The sequence below is a fragment of the Nipponia nippon genome, unplaced genomic scaffold (genome assembly GCF_047370975.1).
Source record: "Nipponia nippon isolate SJK-2023a ecotype South Korea unplaced genomic scaffold, ASM4737097v1 scaffold_12, whole genome shotgun sequence".
NCBI lineage: Eukaryota > Metazoa > Chordata > Aves > Pelecaniformes > Threskiornithidae > Nipponia > Nipponia nippon.
This window is the reverse complement of record NW_028262313.1, coordinates 6,979,114-6,995,366: the sequence shown is the minus strand read 5'-3', so window position 1 is coordinate 6,995,366 and position 16,253 is coordinate 6,979,114. Positions and strand designations below refer to the sequence as shown.

At 38.7% G+C, this 16,253-nt stretch overlaps 1 long non-coding RNA gene across 2 annotated transcripts in view; it reads left to right on the top strand.

Moving 5' to 3' along the window:
- LOC148056666 (uncharacterized) overlaps positions 1–16,253 on the top strand; it is a 487,731-nt gene that overhangs the window by 382,209 nt on the left and 89,269 nt on the right. For both annotated transcript variants that reach the window (XR_015702593.1, XR_015702592.1), the window contains exon 5: positions 6,806–6,890. This is a non-coding gene — a long non-coding RNA (uncharacterized LOC148056666). The remainder of the gene's footprint in view (positions 1–6,805; positions 6,891–16,253) is intronic.

The window sequence follows — 16,253 nt, the reverse complement described above, 5'->3', positions numbered from 1 at the left end:
TCCTCACTAAGTAGAAAACACAGAGGTAGTGTTGTCTAGTATGCAGAGTATCTTTAAGGAATCTTTTCTAATTTCTCTTGAAAAACAGTCAAAGTATTTGGGGAGTTTCTTTAGATACAGAATGGAGATAAGGTTATGTGAGAATTCAGACAATTTTTCACAACCACAAGGAATCAAAACTTTTTTTTTTTTTTAATGAAAGATGAAATTCTGATGTAACCAGAATTTCTGGGACCTTAAAACTATTCTATGTATTTTTTGCCTTATTTTAGCTTTTAGCTCTGACACAGGAACAAGTGAAAACAAAATGTGTAGAAAATATCATGTAGAACCTCTGAACCCTCAGTTAAAGGTCTGTTTTTAGAGACTTCATTTGTTTTAGGATGGAGATAATCAGTCAAAGCAAATGCATTCATCTGGTCTGCAACCTACTTCTAGTTCTCATTTGCTCCTGCCAGACAGAGCTGCCTGTCATGCATCATTTCGGAGTATTTTTGAGATGCGAGAACTCTCCAAAAAAGATTTTTACTTTAGTTGCCACCCAAATGATTTCAGCCCATGTATGTGCAGGTAAAAGAGTACTGTGAATCACTTGCCTATTCAGCTCGTTTTCTGTTCTCATTTCCAGCAGTACTAACAATGATAACACAGCATTAGCGCTTTGTCCCAACTCTAAGTTTATCTACCCTTTACCAGGAATTACTATTGCTGTGTCTGTTAAAGCTTTCTCAGTTGTAAAAAGAAAATCAATATTCATTTGATGTCTGCAACTGGAACCTACACTAGATAGAAATGTAATGATTTTGCTGTTGTCAGCATAAGTCCAGAACTGAGCTGACAAACAGAAATTCAGAGGAATGGCAGAAAAAGCTCATTAGTATGCCTCCTGTTAACGCAAGGAAGAAGTGGGCATTTGAACATTATAAAAAATGTTTTTTGATCAGAAGCTTTGGTTCCACAGCTCTTGATTCAAGTGGATTAAAAAAAATAGGATTTATTTGTTAAAGATTTATTAAATGCAGCAGTTGTAAGGAGGGCCTTAAACACGCTGAATAATGCTTTTGAACATTTTTCTTTTCCTGTTTTCTTCATTAAAGTATTCCAAGTGAGTGAACATGAGAGTCTGTGCTGCTCTGCTTTTTTTACTTTTCTCTTCTTGCTTTTCTTCCTAAAGATAGACAGCCAGGGACTCCTTTCATTCCTATCTTTGATCAAGACTTGCTTTTCTTCTGAAAATACCAGAATTCTGGGCCCTCAAGTACAATTTTTTCAGGCTTTGTTGTCTTTCAAATACAAATATATTTCTGAGGAGTCCTATTTTCAAAAATGCTTAATACTCTTTGGAAGAAGGTTTTAGCTCATTTGTAAGCAGGGTTTGGTCTCTTTTCAGGTTGAAAAATTCAACTTCCCTATAAAATGCAAACAATATTTCTGTTTCTATTGTAAGCACTGAGTCATGGGAAATTAATTAATTGATAATAAGGAAACATCTAAAAATCATTAGACAGAAGTTATTATAAGCTGCATGGGAGATATTCACTGTAACTCCATTGTTAGCATCCAGAGCCAAACTACTGGTTCATTTTGTTACCAAAATTGGATTAAAAATGAGGTAGCAAAGATAAAAATATCATTAAAATAAATATACAATACTGAAAACAATAGTGACTTACAAGAGATGAAATCCTTCCTAGTAAAGCTATGCACTTGATCCTGGATCTGGTCCCGAGCTAGCGTAGCTCTTAGCTATGTATGAAATGGGAAGCAGGGGCATAGTCCTTAGAGGCTTACCTGGTGATCATCAAACCCCAAGGGGAACAGCGTTGTCCTGATTGTCAAAGCTAAACCCATGCTTGCGTGTGCCATGGAGCCGCCTGCTCCTGCTGCTTCACCAGCGCCTGTGAGGAGGGGGGAAGGCAGCACCCCTTGGGATGGTGGTGAAAGGACAGCTGGAAGAGTCCGAGCAGAGCCTCTACCAAAATGTCTGTTATGTTTCCCTAATTGTTTGATAAACGTAAAGGCGGGAAAAGCTGTTCATTCATCAGCGTAGTGGGTACCACCCAAAGAGTACGGGAAAGGAAGGATTAATTTAGGGACTTTCTAAAATCAGATCACACGAATTTAAAAGCAGAAAGGTAAGGGGGGGATAGTAGAAGTGAAATCACCTGTGCTGACTGTAGAAACAGTGACCAAACTGTAAATCAGAACCAGATGGCAACTTTGCTGAAGTTTGGTTTCAAACTATAGCTCTGATTTGCAAACTACAGGTCTCGTTGCAAAGACAAATTTTTACTTTTTGTCATTTTTAATTCTCCAGTTTTAATTTTGTTCAGATCAATGCTTAGAATATATTTAGAAAAAATGTTCTTACAGAGGTTTAAAAATATGAGGGTTCTTCAAACAAACTTCATGCAAAGTTGTCAGAAACCCACGGTACTGGTTAAATTGTCAGGTAACTTCATTTCCTGTGAGGAGGAAGTCATGTATAGGTTGTAGTCGTAAGATGATTCATGTATTTCTTGCTCATCTCCTAACTGCTTCCCTCCTACAGAAAATACAAGACGCAGTATCTCCTACAGATATCTGTGCAAGTCAGTCTCGCACACGTTTTCTTCCTGTAGACAGATAGGTGAATAATCCAGATATATACAGATTAAAATAGTTTGACAAGGAATAAAGTTCACAGTATTTTAATTGATCCAGTAAATCTCTTACATTTCTTCTCAGTTAAACCAAAGAACTCAAACAACATTCTTGAGATGATTTTATTCTCATTTTCAAAAATGGATAGCGTTGTGCCACATTTTGAGGATTAGTATATGTCAGTCTATTAAATGTAAGCAGAATGTCTTTCTCTTTCAAGGGAATGTAAGCGTTTTAAAAATACCAGAGAGTGCTGGATTGATTTACAATGATTAGAAATGCTATTCATATAGCCTGCTTTTTGGCAATGTACTGGTGTGGTGTCTGCTGTGTAAATACTGCATACTGAGCACAAAGGGTCCAGTTCTGCCAGCTGTTCTGTTCTGACAAGCCCATTAAGATAGATAAAAATTCTCATGCAGGATTAAGACTTCACTACACTACACTTAAATATTTTCTCATACTAAGAATTTAATGAGTAGACTATTTTTTTTAATGTATGGAAAAGAAGCGAGAACTAGAAAAAGAGATCTTTGTTCTTTTTATCATAGAAACACAGGTTTTCAGTGCATATGTCATTTAATAGCATGCCCATCAAAATATGAAGGATAACAATTTCGTAAAAACAAGCCCCCAAATAATATTTTAATATTCATTAATGGAATGCAATGACACTAATGTGCATTTATCCTATAAATTGGCCTGCACTGACATTGGAAATAGTCTAATATAATAACAAAAAGCTCTTCCAAAGGATAAAGTGATTCAGCTGACAAACTGGCAATTACTCCCACAGACTTTTTGAGTCTGTCTTTAAATAAAACATTTGTTAAAACATTCCGCTATGTGCCTTGTGTCACCTGCACCAAGATAAATGCTGCATTATATTCTATCAGTTACTTTTAATTAAAAATATTTCAAAGCATGTTGATGTAGCTGGAAATGCACAGGTTTTAGATGTTTGGCACAGTGAGATTTCCTTTTTGGTCATGACTAGCAAGAACTAACGAAATGGGTGCATTAGTTATTATATTAGTAATTTAATGGCTACACGTTTTTATTCATTCATAAGAAATCTACATTCTATTTATACTTCATAATGACCATTGATCATTACTACTATTATTACAGAGTCAAATAAAGCTAGATTGGATTGCCTTTACCTGCCCAGCTGTTTTCCGCCCTGTGCACTGGTTAGATATTTACAGCAGTTGAGTGGTAGATCTACAACGCTGTAATTCTTTGGTTGCTGTTTTCAGCACACAGGCTTCAGGATAACAAAGCATCGCGGCCAATGAATATTACCAGAAGACATTAATCCGGTTAGTTTAGCATAATTTATTAGGCAGCACACAAACTAATAATCTGTCCCTGTGTTAAATATTTTAGCACTGCAGAAGAGAGAGGTCACATTTTTAAAGCTGAAAGCACCTTGCAAAGCAGGGTTTGTTGAGAGAAGGCCATGTATTTAACTTAGCTAACTGTTATGGTTAGAAGTAAGGTTTGTACAAGGGTTCTTGGAATCATTGTCTCTGATGAAGAGACCTAAAGAATACCTTATGTACCTGAAAGCTTGTCTTTTTTTTTCCCCTCAGTTGTATCACCTGGGCTAGTAACAGTAATTACCTCTTCCTTTGAACCTTGCCTTGCTTGTATCTTAGACTGATATAGCTACAACAGTACTATTGCTAAACCCACATGTGCATCCAGGTTATATGTCAATGTCCCATTGATACGTAAGGTTTGTCAGAGTTTTGATAGCAAACACCCCATCATCTGCTAAAATCAATGGATTGCATGCTGCTAAATCCTTATCATGATTTAAAATCTGGGTGTGAATGCCTTGTTCACCAAGGATGTCCTGCTAGAAACTGGACAAAATTCTATCCGAATTTGAAAGCTGTTATAGTAAGAAAAATGCATCTTAGTCGCCATGCAAGAAATGGATATGAATTTCTAACCTCTCTAAGGAACGCTGGGCACAATCCTGTGAGCAACACTTGAAGTTGGTTGTGTATTTTGAATCTGAAGGCACAATGAGTGGGAAGTCATTATTAGGACCCAACAGTCTCTGCCATTTATTATTGTAACATGCACTGTTTTTCAGCATTTACGTGGTAAAGTTCCCACTGTATTCAGTTCTCATGTCTGCCTTTGTGTATGTAGAACTACATCAAAATCAAAGCTCTTTGCTTGTGCTCTTGCTAATAGCTTTATTTCTTGCTCACCTCAATTGCAAAATGGGGAGTCAGCTGAAAACCAGATCTCTCCGTGGTGGGGGTGGGAGGAGGGTGAAACGGAGAGTGCTGCCATAAGTGTCATCCTCACACCTACCTGCCAAAAAAAAACCCCCAAACCCATAATGAAAAGGTCACAATTACTGCTTTCTAGCTGCAACTTTCTCAATAGCCGTCAATGAGAGAGTCCCTTTTTTTGATTGCTTGATTACTCCCTCAACAAGGAACTGACATATTCAAGACTTGAGACAAAATGAAAACTGTAGCAAACCCCAGCAGATGGAATTGCTGAGGAAGCAGAAGCTAAACAGTTTTGAGTTTCCTCTAGCCCAGGAAACTATTTTCTCATTTTTAGAGGTCCAATATAAACTGAGAATGGAGTGGTTTTTACAGAGTTGTGGAAGCTTAAAAAAGAGCTGAATGATTAGAGAAACAAAGCTAGGGCTGCAGAGAAGTAATTCTCTCTGACATCTTCTGGATATATTTTTTTGGATAAAACCACATACTAGTACTCCACAAAGATGAGACAAGATGGTGACATTAAAGACTGTGCCTGTTCTCCTAGTGCTTTACAGAAGTTTTCAGATGTTTAAATTACCTGTTCAGAACTTTTGGATTTCAACTTTCTTCATGGTTATTAATTTATAAGCACTTTAGATCACCTATGTGGGGTAATTTAGTTTCTTTGAATTTTTAATGTCTTTTCAAGATTGATATTTATGATGTGTTTGTAACATTATATTTGAATGCCATTAAGCAGCGTGGTAACAAAATAATGTAATATTTCTGCTACGGCGTGTTCAATAATGTATACAATTGTTTCTCTGAGGAAGAAAGAAACCTTGGGTGTTCTTGAGAGGCTCTGAGCAACAGGCTGTACTGACAGAAGGGAATTTGGGATAGCAGGGTTCCCGGAAGGCCCTCAAGAGCAACTCCAGAATTTATTTGTAACAAGTTTACTATAAATTGTTAGTAATTGCTTCAGGATAGCATGGCTCTCATCCAAAAAAAAAAAAAAAAAATATATATATATTCCCAAGAATAGTACATAGAAACTCATGAGCAAAATTAATGAACTTGTGAGCTGAGATGGAAAAGTAAACCCAAACCTTCAAAGGTGATATGTATTGAAATAAGTCTTAAGAAAACACCTTGTTTATATACATAAAACTGTTCTTCCCTCCTACTTGCCTTCTTTCTATCTTTTTCTGCTGCTGACTTTAATGTCTACACGTACAATCTAATATGTATGGGGCTCTGTATAGGTAGTAATAAATAATAATATCTCCAACTGACGTTCCTAGAAATGACAGCTTCTGAAATACAGTCAGTCATCTGACATATAAATCTTCCTTCTGAATCTTAGCAAATTCTACTTCTCTTCTAGATTTGTCAGCTGCCTTTCGGATTCATGGTCTCTCTGGTTTGGTTGCTACGTCTTTGAAACAGCATGGGATAATCAAAGTTGTTCTTGTTGGATCCCATTAAAATCTTTTTAAGAAATCCCAGAGGCCTTTACAAGGCAATAGACTGCACATCCCCAGAGCTCGGTGCTCTTGGGTCTCACAATTCTTGCACGGGTTTCAGATAAGTGACTACGCAGTTCTCTCACCGGGGAACTGGTGCTAATCCAGATGAAAATTAGAGGATGCTTGCTTACAAGGTGGCCAAAGTTTAAAGAAAATATTATACAAATAATACTGACCCTTCCAACAATTTTTTCATAGAATTTTTTTTTTAAGCTGTTGAGACAGATTTGAGTGGTGGTTCATTTTATACAACCGGTTCTTAATTTAAAACATATTGTTCTAATAGCCCACCTAGGACACTGTCTTATCTAAAATACTAAAGAGATTATCAAGAAAAATAAAGTTGAAGTAGGTAAGTCCATCATGTGAATGTTTTGTCCATTTTTCTTTGTACAGGAATTCAGGATTGCTCAGCGGCACTAACGTGGGTTTCTGAGGCTCTGAGACTGGACAACCAACCACACAGGCAACTGGCATTTATGTGAGTATGCTGTTCTCTTGGTGCCAAACAAGAGATCCTCCAAGGTTTCCAGGCAATCGTTAAGAGTAAATAGAACAATCAGGCTAAATTAACATAGTTTATCAGTCAGATGACTTGGAATATTTTCATGAGACTTAGAGAGTACACTTGAATGATTTAGATAGTTTTCATTTCCTAGCAGGAACTAGATCTTCATTTATGGTAAGTCAGCATACTTGCATCTGCTGAGGCTCTTGTTCTACATCCCTAATGAATTCAACAGTTTGCAATTTGCTGGATAGATAGAGGTGCACACAAAAGTGAATGGTGTTCTGTGTTCATTTGCAACAGGGCAGATGTGCTCTAATATAAAGCAACCATTCGAAATGCTGCTATTTGATGGTATTGTTCGGATGAGGGTAAGGGTTTGGAAAATGAGCTCCTTTGGCATGGTGAGAAATGGTTTCCCAGGTCATGCTGTAGGCTGAAGTGTAGGTAACATAAAGATTCTTTCACCTTATTGATCTTAATCCTTGTTTTTTAAAAATATATCTATGCCATAGTGATACAAACAGTGGTGTTCTCCTGTGGTTCTTTATCTTTGGTTCCTTATTTTCAGTCCCTTATCTGAACATGCATTTGATTTTCCCCTCTGAAATGCCCAGTAATTTTAGAGCTGAAAGCAAATCCTTCCAACGAAAAAGTTTTAGCCCTGGTAAATCTGGAACCGGAGAGTAAAATACTAAGAAATGACAGCAAAAAATACATGAAGCTTTGGAATATTGGCCCTAAAGGCAAAATATACAAGAGAGTCAAAGATGCAAGGTGGAAGGACAACACTCAAGAAAACCTTTGTCACCTGCTGTGGCTCTTGGTGAATTTTGGAATTATTTTGTATACTTTTATTGCCAAAGGGACACAGGATCCATGTTTTGTTGCAGTTCTTTGGATAGACTGTTTTGATTCAGAGTTTTATTAATGTGATCTTGAATCATCTGGAAGGAACAAAAGGGCAGCCTGTTTACAGGCAAAGGGCTTGTGTAGCAATGGTCGTAGGGTGGCACCAGCATCATAGGGTGGACAGTGTGGGGACAAGTATGTAGACATTTTAAAGAAAATATCAGGCCACGTGAATTAAATTTGAAGGGGAAAGAACACCAAACCTGCAAATAACATATTCAAACAGTATGGGAGATAGCTTATTAAGACTTTTCTAGGAAAATCTCCTTCTGATAGAATGGAACAAGGGCAGAAAAGCCAGGATGTAGGCTCCCGAGCATTACTCTAAACCATGTGCTAGGAAAGATGGGATAGCTGTATGTGATTCTTACTGTTCTTAATGGACTGAGCAAGCATTAAATTAAGAAATCTGTGGGCTTGTAGCACATCACGCTGAAAGGTTATTTATGTATCCTGCAATAACCAGGTAAGAATGCAGTTACTCACAGATGTATTATAAACACATGCTAATTGCCATCAGCGGTCGTGTTCTGAAGATCATGCATTTTTTATGCATGGCAAGCTGCTAAAAAATCCTTACTACTTGTTTCTGCATCATAGCATCCTCATTGAAAAAGCACTAGCAGAAAGGTCTTCCAGTTTAGTATTTCCACGAAGACTTTGAAAGCTCCTGGTGAAGGTGCAAGAGGGATGTGACAGACATTGCATCAACATAAGGCTCGGAATACTTATCTGCTTCTGCTTCCCAGGGAAGCAGTCACTCAACTTCCTGTAAAGGCAAAAAGCATAAAGAGGCTGGGATCCGTTATCAGCCCTCTTGGGCAGAACTGCAATACAGAGTGCTCTGCTTAATATTGCTTATCGCTAATTTTGTGCATGATAACTGAAGCATGAACAATATCCGAGTGGGAAGCAAACTAGATCTATAGGTGCATAGTCAAGCCTATCAAAATATATTGCTGAGCTCCCACAGCCAAACAGTTCTGCAGAATATCAGCTGAAACAGGACGTTCCAGCTCACTGGGCCTCTACTCACCATATGCTTGTGCAGCCTCACCTGAAATAGCAAATAGCTACGCTCAAGGGTAGGGTGCATTAAAAATTAGGAAGGGATGCTGGAGTGAGCCTGCATGATATTGAAAATTGATGGGTTTTGTTACTTGCTATGTCTTACTGTGTTGTCAGGCAATGGCGATGAAGTGAGCCTTGCTGAAATCACTCACATGAGTGAGGAGCATATATTACTCTTAGAAATATATATATGCAAAGTCATGCTGTGGAGATTACCCTGAAGAAAATCCACTCTTGCCTGACTGTTCATTCTATAAGAGAAGTAAGAGACAGAACGATGGTGTTACTATATGGCTCGCCTATTTAAACCAGAAAGGTTCTCTCTTCTAAGCTTATCCTATGCAGAAGGAATCATCTGTGTATTTCGAGAGTGACCCAACTACAGGCAAACATTGTTTCTGAGAATATAGGATACGGGGGGGGTTTCATGACAATCCCTGCATCCTTCATGCTATAGATTACAAACTTTACGCTGGTGAAGAGTTTGAGGATGCTCTCTGGTTTTAATGCAGAACCTCAGGATCATCCTGAATTTTGTCTGTTTCTAATGGAAGGAAACACTGAGCAAAATATCAAAAGGAAAATATTAATGTCTTGTTTTACAGTAATGTGTCCAATACAAGATTTTTTTTACATAGTCACATTTAACTGCAAATTATTTTTCTGGGAATTAATGCACAAATGCTACAATTAAACTATTGTGAGGAAATACATGGAGTTTACATTTCCCTGATCTATTAATAGCAAAAAACCCATTTGCACTAAGACCACACTTAGAGGAAGTAACTGAAAAAGTTTAGCTAGATCAAGTTTCTATTAATGTATTATTTTTCCTATTTATAATGCCAAGGAATCTTCAAAAGGTTTCAAGGCTTGAGGACTGCAGTACAGACAAGCCCAGCAACACTTAAGGGTTTTAAAATTTCAAGTAGGACTTTTTCTTTCTTTAGTTTTAATTCAAACAAAAAAGCTTAAAGCAAAGAGAATATCACAGCGTGTTTACCTCACTTGCCTTTTTGCTGGGTCCTATTACTACAATTGCATCTGAGCGGATGGCCCCAGGCACCTCATCAAAGCCTTGGTGGGTAACTGGTGCCGCTTCCTAGTGAGGTTAGACCTGGGCTACTATTAGAGTGTTAAAAATTAAAAGGACAAAATGACAAGGCAAAGGGATGAGGGAAGCTGTCATTCTTTGGTGTCTGCTTCAGTCAGTGCACTGTAACATCCGAATGTCTTGCTGTGAGTTAAACATCATTTTGATACTGGCAGATAATCTCTACGAAAGATACTTCCCTGCTGGCCGGCGGCTTGGGAGTCCAGCTGTGGAGAGAGTCAGGGCAGGATTATCGTGGGCTCCCTGTGAAATCCGTTTAATAAATGTGGTTCCATATCTAATGTTGATTTGGATAAACGTGATCTTAGGCTGTTGAGACATGGTGTTAGATAATGCATTTTCCACCAAAAATGTTTTTCTCTGTTCATTCTAAAAATCAGGGTTCCTATGATTAATCTTGATCCTAATGACATATTTTTTTCTCTTTAAATGTGCCCTTCTGGTAACACTGAGGGCAATAATAAGTTGGAGCCAAGTGCAAGTCAAATAAATGGGCAATTGCTAAGGGAAAATATTAGGAAGTGCTATGAAATCATATGCCATTAACAGCGTTTTATTTTGACCATAAATGGCAATAATTATTCTTTCATGAATCTTTCAGAAGATCAGGACAGGTTATTGGGATAGGATGAGATAGGAAATTGTTCAATTTAACTGTACTTTCCTCACATTAGAAACTGTCAATGCTATTTTCGTTTTTAAAGCACAATTGGTCATTTCTGTCCAAATAATTAATTTGAGAAGTATGTGTATGCTCTTGTGATACCAATTACAACTTTATCTTTCTAATAAGTGTATGTATAAACCAGCACACGTGCATGAAAATAAACATATTTATTTTATGTTTTATGTTACAAGGGTAACTTGTGGTGCAAAAAAGTATCCAAAGTAAGTTTCTAACAGAGCCCTGTAGGCCATGGCACCAATTTCATGCTTGTTGAAAATCTTATGTTGCTTAAACCATCTTGATAACCAGAATAAAATGATGAATTTGTTCACATTAATTAAACATATTACCTAAATGATACATTATGAATGCTCTCATATCTTTACTGGTTTTAACTTCCCTGTTATAAAAGGCTTGCAGAACAAGAGATGTGTTGTGAAGGAGAAAGAATTAGAAAATACTTCAAAGATTTTAAATAAAACATTCCATATAGTTCATTTTTCCTTGGAGCAAAATTACAATGCACTTAAAAGAAAGTGAAATGTCAATCAAAATAACAAAACCAATATTACTAGTGACCCCTAAAGAACTCGCAAGCAGGCTGGTTAATCGTCTTTTTTTTTTCAATACACCTATCTGAACTTCAGCACAAAGTAATTAATTTCAGGTTCCAGTACAGAAATGCATCAAATATCATCTTTGGATGTGTGCCTTTTCAGAACATAGTAATTAGTCCTTTTTACACTGTGATTTTGTTAAAATGTGGCGGGTGGTAGAACAATGCTGACATTTAAAAGGTCTGGCCTTACATTCTCTGATAATCCGCTGGAGTTGTAGAAACTGCTTTTCTTAATTACCAGACAAAAGCAACATGTTTTCCAAGCTGCTTTGCTGTATAGATGTAAAAATAAGCCCTAGCTTATTTAACTGGTGTATTTTTAATCTCTGAGTAGTTTGGGTATTTTTCCCCTCCTGGAAAAGAGCTATCGCATCCCCTCTGCTGAGGCGACGGGCTGTGCTGGCAGGTACCTTGTCTGTTACAGCGGGACTGCACGCGTCCCGGGGCTCCGTCTTCCCTGAATTCAGCCTTTCCTCTGATGCTCACTTGGTCTCCTACCCTGCTTAACTGTTTGTGGGTTTCAGTCCACTCCTTCCAGGATTAGAATCTGCCAGAATTAACAGAGTTTGGAGACTTGGCCAACTCTCAGTCCTCCACCTTCTCTGACTCCACCTGTGCAAGTGCATGTGAAGTTTTCCACTGACATTTTCACTGAAAAAATGAGCGATTTAACATTTGAAGTGGAAAAATTTCTATAAAAAGGAAGGAAAGAGAATGTGTAATTTCCTTCTTTTGAGTAGCTCCATTCCTGAATGCTGAAGAATGTATGTTAACTGTGGAAACCTGTTCTGAGAGCACTTCAGCAAAATAGCAGGATTTAGACAACAGATAAGTTTGTTTTCCTATACAGTGTTTCTATAGGCAGTGTTTTTATTTCTCATATAATTTCCTGAAGGTGCTAAGCCTTCTGTTTCACAACTTCAATGAGTTCCTCTCTACCTCGAGTTAAGGGTGTTTTCTAGAAAGGAGAGGACTTCTGTGAGACTTTGGTTGATAAGGTTTTATCCATACAGGATGTGAAAATTGAACCATGTTAGATCGGATGGCACAGCCAGAGCTACATACGTTGGGCACATACAGGACATAGCTGAGCATGTTATCACTACTAAAATAAAAAAGCTGAAAGAGCAATCCATAAATGATATGAAATCTATGATGGCATTACGTGTATACAACTGTATATTAGGTTTATTGTTGAAGTATAAAGGTTACTTTAATTTTATGAGAGGTCTATACCTGCTAGATATATAGACAATGTCGAGAAATTCCTCATAAAATAGGTTTTGTTATGGCCTGAAGATGCAGCTTATCCCAGGTAAGTAGAATATTGCATTGATCTCTGCTGTAGATAATGAGACTGCCTGGGAGCAGCAGTCTTGTCACATGAAAAAAATTGCTGATCACGAGTCAAACATATGGGGGAGTTTCATGTTTATTTTGAACTGAACTGTAATAAAAAGGGCAAAACCCTGTGTTAGCAGGTACATAGGCAAGAGAAATCTGCTGGGGAGAGAGGAGGGAGTCTGGAAATAGTGGTTGGGGGCTGAATGGACATCACGATCAGGTATTAAGTGAGGAGGGGAAATGCCTGCTGCATTGATGACATCCCAAAGGTGCTGGCCTTTCTCTCCTCAGCGCATACCAAGATAGCAGAGGAGGATTTTTTGCTTCTGCCTCCCATCCTGCCGTGGTGCTGGTGCAGTGAGCGGGACGCGGTGCACAGCACCCTCGTGAGCCTGTCAGCTAAACAGGGAGGAGTGTGGTGAGCAGGTAGCGCTTCTCTGCGTTCCTGGCAAAGGATGCTTGTTGCTAGGAATGCTATTTAAACAGTATCTAGGGACTGAGTGAGTACACTTGTCTTATTGTGTTAGGTGAAGGGCTTTTACCAAAAATAAAGTATGTTGGCACATTACGAAATGGTAGCACTTAAAAGACGAGCAGGAGTTTTGTTCTAGAGAGCACATCATCAGGTACAAGTGCATGCACGTGGCATGCCCAAGTGGCTGCTTGGTTATTCAGGAGGAAGGTGGATGAGATGGAGTTACCGATAGCGAAGGAAGCCAATGCCCAGCCCTTATCTTTGCTGGGAGAGGCTGCAGCCCTTGGAGAGACCCAGGTCCTGCCTGGCAGGATGGTTGGCATGCACATTTCCAGCACCTGTGGTGCTGTATGCAGCTGGGGAGTAACTGGGGTGGGGGGGTGGCACTCGCCCTTTGCCTGGGAGCAGGCGGTGCTGGGGCAGACAGCGCCAATTACTAGAAATGAGTCGGGGCAGTCTGTGATTTCTTTTGTGTTTAAACACTGCAGTCCCCATAATACAAGATATCCTCAAAACTTGCTTCTTGCTTATTCCTTCTCTGTTCATTTTTCCTCTCAGTAAGCTGTTCCTCCCCTAGCGCTCTCCTCCGTGTAATTAAGGTGTAAGGCTTATCCTGTGCATGCTGCTTGCCTGGCTACGTGATACTGTTTCAGTGATTTGTCTTTAAAATATATTAGTACAAATAGATAAATGGTTTATATATAAGATCTTGGTCAACAGCAAAATGTAACATTTGATTTTTCCTTTAAAATTTCCAACTCCTGCATGTTCCCCACCCCACTGTTGTGGTACTTTCATCATCCACTGCATGTGTGCCAAAATATGGAGACTATTATGCAAATGTTTCATGTTAAAGTGAATGGATGACTTGTTGTGCTTATTTATATACACTTGTTTCACTAAATACTGTCTATGTATTGTAAGCTTCAGGGCAAACAGCCGGGCTGTGCTCCCACTGTGCGTGAAGAGTTCATGTTTGCAATAGCAATGTAAGCCCAAATTACAGGTGTACTCTGCACCCCGGCTCTGCTGTAACAAAGCACTCTGCGATACTGCTTCTGGTCAGGAAACCACACTGGTGGAAGAATGTACCAAAAAAGCCTTGGTTTGTTGAATTCCTGTGCTTTTTTGTTAGGCGTCTGAGGATGCTGGGCAAGAGAGAAATTCAGTCTGACCAAATATGGCCAGTTTTGATTGAGAGTGCAGCCTTAGGAATATATGGTTTTACATTACTGATCTGTGCTTTGGAATTAAAACTAGATGTGTGGAAATACAGCATTGTCAACATGTCAGCCGAGCTGACACCTTTCAGCTGGCAAAGAATACTGATTACCTTCTCCATAGCAGACAATTCTGTCTAATATCATTTCATTAAAACACATCTGAAATGAAAGTCTGTTTGGTTCTAATTTTAAAGGAATTTATTGGGTAGATCAGGCCAGAAATACAGAAAAAAAGTGAGAAAATCATAAAATAAAACATTTCATTTGAATATTAATGTGTTTCACAAACTAAAGCAAGTCTTGGAAGGGAATTCTTTCCTGGCGGGAGATGGTGTCTGTAATGCCAGCTTTTTGCGGGGTCAGGCAACACCTATCAGGTGTTACCTCTCCTGTATGTTTTTTACTTTTATGCTGTGTTCCTCTAAATGTGCTGTCTTTTTGATGCCACAGTGGATAGTAATAGTAGTAAAGATTTCCTGATAGTTTGAACGTTAGAGACCTGTGGTGTTATGCCAGCAGGCTTCGAACAGATCGTTCACGTGAGAATTTCCATTTAATTGGAAGGTTGATCACTTTGAAATGTTTGAACTGGAAACATAACTGTTGTCTTTTTTCAATCTTTTCATAACTGAAGCAGAGTAGCCAGCTGCCCTGACTCCTAGGGGCCTCTCCATTTTGCCCTCTAGGCCTACTCGCAGGACCCCGAATTACTGCCTGCAAGCCTCAAGGCGCCCACCCAGCTGTGTGGCAGCCGGAGGCCATGAATTGGAAGTTGTTATTCAGGTATGGTCTGTGTGCATGGGCTGTCCCCAGCAGTAGGCCTGTGAAGACCAGGTTTGCCAAAAGGCATCAAGTGAGCTGCCAGGAAATTGAGTTTCTGATGGAAATTCCCAGTCCTTTGGCAGAAGTTTGCTAAAGCTGAACTATTTCTATGAAACATCTGTTCTCAGTGAACTAGGGAAAATTTTTTCTTGCCTCCTTGAAATTTTCTGCACTGTCTTCCTGAAGTTCTGTATGTTTCTGGTACACAAGATGGAAGAAAGTCTGATGTTTGTGACAGCTGCCTTTAGACACCTACTTGTGTCATCTCATGAATCAAGGCATTTAAAACCATGTTTCATCTTTGGAGAGGGGAGTCTTTTTACCATTGCTTGAAATGCATCCTTTAATCGTCCTTTTCTGTGGGAACTTTGTCTAACTCTTCAGTCAGAGCTTGAGACGTTGGTCCTTAATACAACTTAATAGAAGCCGGCCAATTGTTTATTGGCTTCCTTGTCAGAGAGGTGATGGAGGTGGCATGTCCCACATTGCTCTCTCTAGTCTGACATCTCATATATTGTCTGTTATCAGAACAAAATGGGAAAGTAAGTCCTTTATAGATGCTTCTTTGGGAGCCTTCAGAAATAAGATTTCAACAGTGCTGAGATTTTTATGACAACATAATTAGAGCTTCCACCAGATTGTAAAAACTCAATTTGTTGAAAATTGTGTAAGATGATTTAGGGTCAAATCCCAGGCTTGTTATTCAGGCTTTCCTCTGCATTTCCATTGATCTCAATGGCATAACTCAAGTTCTCTATTTCTAGCAAAGTATCTCTGTGCTTCTTTACTTGTTGTTCCAATGAGCCGTCTTCCTTCTCACAAGCTGTATTTCAGAGACATATGTTGAAAAGATGTTACTGATGGAGTTAACAGAGCAAATAGGATCTTCTGTGCCTGTAATGCTGACTTTGACATTCACTTGATGCTACAAAGATATGAAGGTTAGCTCCAACTTTTATAATCTCTTGTAATGTACCCTTGTGTCAACGAAGCCACAGGTGTGACCGTAGAGATAAGATGATAATTTTGAATCTATTTTGTGCTCTCTCTTCTTTTTCTCACAGTTATGCTTTTAAAAGTTCAAATCTC